Source organism: Capsicum annuum, chromosome 5 (assembly GCF_002878395.1).
Source record: "Capsicum annuum cultivar UCD-10X-F1 chromosome 5, UCD10Xv1.1, whole genome shotgun sequence".
Lineage (NCBI taxonomy): Eukaryota > Viridiplantae > Streptophyta > Magnoliopsida > Solanales > Solanaceae > Capsicum > Capsicum annuum.
The window spans coordinates 182,806,505-182,812,203 of record NC_061115.1 but is presented as its reverse complement, the minus strand read 5'-3'; positions in this window follow the sequence as shown (position 1 = coordinate 182,812,203).

The window sequence follows — 5,699 nt, the reverse complement described above, 5'->3', positions numbered from 1 at the left end:
TTTTGTTAGTAGACGTGATGGCTCCAATGGCCAAGTATTGTATATACATATATATGTGTGCTCAAGCTTATACAGGTGATTATTTCCTTTTATATGCGACATGACGCTGTCCGAATTTCGGGTTGTCATAGAGGTATGCATAGGAAGTATAAGGTTATGAGATGGTTCTCCCGGGCCTCCACGGTTACGGGTGCCAGTCCCGCCTAATAGGATTTGAGGCGTGACACATGCGGCCTTCCACCCTATATACTATCTTATCAATCCTAGTATCTTGATTCTGAATATGTTGGGTCAGGCCCTCAATTGCCTTTACCAGATTTACAAGGTGCTCCTCCATAGATGAGGCATCAGTCACCATTGCTTGTATAATCACTAAAATGTTGGAAATTAGCACGGATTATCACATAAGTTGACCTTTGAAGTGCTCAACTTATGCTGTGTAGTCGAAGATGATGTGTTGCTTGAACGATATAGTTCTTTGCACCAGAGTATTTGGAATCGGAATGCTCAAGTAGAGCTAGAGTCTTCTTAAGCGATTCTTCCACACTACTTCCTCCATCCGAAGCACTTTCATTGGACTTCGTTCCTTTGGGGGTTGAAGATCCCAAAATTGGAGCTGGAGCGGATGGCATTAGATGTGTTTGTTGTCCTAGCAAGCCTTCCTTGCTTCTTGTAATAGCTCCCAGGCTTTTGAAAGTAACACCAAGGATGATTTTTACTTCAGCAGAGAACTTTAAACAGCATCCTTGGAAGCAGTTGATTGAGAATTGACCTTCTTGAAAGTCATTTCGTTCTTCTTAAACTTTGAAGTACGAAAATTTGAGATGAGAGGTAGAGATCGACCCACTGGGTGTGCCAGAATTTGTTGGATAGTAAAATTTTTGAGACCAATAAATAAATAATAAATCGAGCCAATAAAATATTGCAACAATCAATTTTATTGATTTCAATACGAGTGTTACAATCTCTATGAATCCTCTGATTCGTCTTTTCAAATATAAATTCAAGGGCTTAAAGCTTGATCTTGAATTTAAACTTGGTTTGTGGACTTAAGGGACTTGATCTTGACTTGTGCTTGAAGTCAAGGGCTTTTGAGTTTGTTCTTGAATATTGCGCTCTTGATCTTGAATCTTGATAAACTTGATTTGAATGCTTGAGCTTTTTAGAGAAATTGCGGCATTTGATCCAAGATCTTTCTCTTACTACTTGTTAGAGATGGGGCCTCTTTTTTGAATTATGAGGCCCCTATTTATAGTTGTAGGAAAGGAAGAGTCATTATGAATATGGACTTCCTTTAATCAATCAAATTTAAGTGATATGACATTTCTTATGGGCCTTTAATTTACTGCATCATTTTGACACGTGGTATGATCCTATTGGCTCCTTTACTTGACTTGGCATGCCACGTCATTTGACATGTGGCACCAAATTGGGCCTCTAGAATATGATGACATCTTGGACTTGATAAAGTGGGCTTAGTCATTTGTAGCCCAAATTAATTTGATGACATCTTGAGCTTAATAAAGTGGGCTTATCATTCATAGCCCAAATTAATGATCTAACCCAATTAAGGTTGGACTTTAATTAAATCCGTATATGTTTGGAATTAACTAATTAATCCAATTATATTAATCCATAATATTTATTTAGGACTAATATATTTTAAATTTAATATTATCCAAATTTTATACGGATAAAATTTTATTGCTTACATATGTATTTCTGCTTATATAGTTCAGTTTATTTCTATTTGACATGATAGATTAGGACATATCTGAGTCAGACCTATATAATTTTGATAAATGTGAAATTGCCATGCCCATCCTTTAAGAGATAGGAACTCCAGCGCAACGGTAAGAAAAAGCCACACAGTGAATCCGTGGATCACACACTTTAAGTATTGTATGAAGAATATTTATTTCAAAAATAATTTATATTAAAATGTATTTTGAAAGCCAACATATTTACTTGGAGAATAAACGTTGACAACAAGTGTATTAAATACGTTTTACACTTGTCATGTAGATAGATTTTTGCATGAAAATATTTGGACAAGTGTTTGGACATTTATCAACATTCTAAGTCTATTGAACCACTATAAATAGGCTACATTTTAGCCTTAAAAAATAATCCTAACATTTTTGTTACTTTCTCCTCCATTTTCAACGTTTTCCTCTTCTATTTTTCTCTTTATTTTTATATCACTTAATGGTTTTGGTTATTGTTTTAGTAAATCTCTAGCTTAACTTTTTAATATTTATATTAATATTTTTTTTGATTTTTGTATCCCTTAATTAATCAGGAAAGACTTATTCAATCTTGAATATCATCTAATTAATCAAAAAACTGCTTGTTTAATTCTGAAAAAATATTTCACGCTGTTGAAATAGTGTCTTAAGACAATGTCTATCACGACCCAAGTATAATTAATATATAACTTAAAATAATATCATAGTAATATTTATTTAATATTCAATATCATTAGCTTGCTAATAAGTAGTTATATTTACTATTATACTATATCGAGATTATTATATTAATTATAATATTATTATTTTAGTAGTAATATTATTATACATTATTATCTTATTATATTGCTACTACTACTACTACTACTACTACTACTACTACTACTATTATTATTATTATTATTATTATTATTATTATTATTATTATGTTATATTATCATTTTGCTAACAGTTAAATAATATTGTTATTGGTGTTTTACTATTGTTTTCCAACAATCTAAGAAACTATGACATATAATATTAATTCTGAAATTATTGATGATACTGATGTTGGTGTTGCCCTGGCTGCTCCTGTTTTAGTCATCTTGTTAGAAATTTACGAATCTCAGTATACCGGTATAAAAATAGATATGATTACATGCCCAATACTAATACTAAAACCTTTATAAAAATGCATCTCAATGCAAGAAAATATATGGAAGAAATCATAATTCCACTGAGTCAAACATAAATTTAATTGAAATGAATGATATAATTATTCATTAATGAATATTGAGGTCAATGAGAGAAATGGAGTGATAGACTCTAGTGCTACGAGATACATTTATATAAAGAAAAATAATTTTGTGTCATACACCCAAGTTGAGAAAAGAAAAGAAATTGTTGATCTTAGAGCCTGAAAGATTACTAAAGTTCTTGAAAAAGACAAAGTTCTAAACTCACATCTCGTAAAACTCTAACAATAAGTAATGTGTTACATGTTCCTAATATCAGAATCAATTTGATACCTGTGGATTTATTAGAAAAAGTTGGGATGGAGGTTATTTTTGAAAATAATAAAATCATATTAATAAAAAAAATATTTGTGGGTAATGAATGTTGTAACCATGACTTATTTGTGACAGTGCACCTACTTCTACTTATATGATTGAGTTTATTCATTCTAGCATTCTAGATTAAGACATGTTAATATCAAATATATAAAAGATATGCATTCACTTGATTTAATATCTGATTTAGATTCAATTAATTTTGATAAATGTGAAATATATGTTGAAGTCAACATTACTACAAAAATCATGTTTTCAGTTAATAGAGAAACTGAATTATTATCTTTGATTCACACTAATTTGGATGATTTAAAATAAACTATGGCTAGAGGTGGTAAATGATATTATGTGACTTTTATTGTTGATTTCTTTGAATTTACTAAGCTGCATTTTATTAGAAATAAAGATGACATATTTGATGCTTTTATGTCTTATAAAACTGAAGTAGAAAATCAACTTAATAGAAAAATCAGGAGAATTAGATCTAATAGTACTGGTGAAGAGTGTGTATCTTTAAGTGCTTTTGATGAAAAAAAAAAGAAATTATTCTTGAAGTAACTCTGCGTTATTCTCCCGAGTCTAATGGTGTAGCTGAAAGAAAAAAACAAGGCATTGAAAGAAATGATGAATTCCATGTTAATTATCTCTAATGCACATAATAATTTGTGGGGTGAAGCTATCTTATTAGCATGACATTTGCAAAATAGAGTTCCTTATAAAAGAACTGGCATAACTCCTTATGAATTGTGAAAAGATTATAAACCTAATTTGAGCTATTTAAAAGCATCGGGTTGATTTCCTAAAGTTCTTATGTCCGAAGCTAAAAAGAAAAAAATGAGTTCTAAAACTGTTGATTGTCTGATTGTATGTTTATTGGATATGCTGAACATAGTGTTAAATATAAATTTCTTGTTTTGAAAAGTGATGTACTTGAATAGCAATACTATAATTGAGATAAAGAATGTTGAATTCTTTGAACATATTTTTTCACTATGTGATAAATTTCTCATGCACCTGTTGAAAGAGAACATGAATTTGCCTCTAATATTGAGGAACCGAGAAGGAAAGAATATTTTTCTTATGAAAATGATTTTCAAAACTTTTCTTATCGATAGTGAACCATCAAATTATTTTAAAGTTGTATCTTCTTCAGATGCAAAATTTTAAAAAGAGACAATAAAATTAGATTTAATTTTTAAAAACAATACATGAATTTTACTTGATTTACCTCCTGGTATGAAATCTATTTGTTGTAAATGAATTTTTAAAAAGAAACTTAATTCAGATGAAATTATAAATAAATAAAGTTGGATTAGTTGTTAAAGAATTTTCTCAAAAGCAAAATTTTGATTATTTTGATATATTTGCACCAGTGACTAGAATGTTTTTTGTCAATTGCCTTAAAATCAATTCATAAGCTTTTTATTCATTAAATGGACGTCAAAAGAGTTTTTCAAAATGGTGATTTAGAATAAAAAATTTATGTGGTTCAATCTGAAGGATTTATTGTTCTTGGACAAGAAAATAAAGTATATAAATTAATTAAATCTCTTTACGGCCTTAAACAAACACCTAAACAGTGACATAAAAATTTTGATCAAGTTTTATTGATAGATAATTTTTTATCTGTTAAAGTGGATAAATGTGTTGTCACGACCCAAAAAATGAAGGTCATGATGGCACTTGTCTCGGCGTACCTTGTCAAGTAAACCTATCACCCAAACCGATACAAAAAGATAAAAAGACAGAAATATCCCAAGATGAGACTTCTAGAACGAAGTTGAACCATATAAGTAACCATAACAATGCGGAAAGAACTTATCCAAATACCAATCATGCCCAAAACCAGGTGTCAATAGTATAAGAATTACTAATACAATCCAAGAGTCAAATACATCAGAAAAATAACCACAAAGGAATCTTGTCTGTCTCCGAATACTAATAAAGACATAACTACTATAGAAAGATAGAGGTGAACTCCGGACACATGAATGTCCAGCTGCTACCATGGAAGCTCCAACAATCGAACGAGTCAAGCAAGTTGAGGCGCACTCGATCTAGGACCTTCACCGAAAGGGTGTAGTAGGCATGAGTACGGTCCACTTTTACTTAGTAGGTATCATATGCCGATCAAGAAAAGTAGTAAATAAAGCATACAAAATATACACTAAGGGCACGTCACTTGCAATCAAAAAATATTCCATAATAGTATCCCACACCACTTGCACTAACAGTTCTAATATATCACATATATTGCAACATTACAACAATATAGATCACAAGTATGCATTATTTCACATATAAGTGAAATAAAAGGGAACATGCATATACAAGATCATCAAATACAAATAAAAGAAGATAAGACAATTACATAAATGGCAAGTCAATAAGGCAATACAAC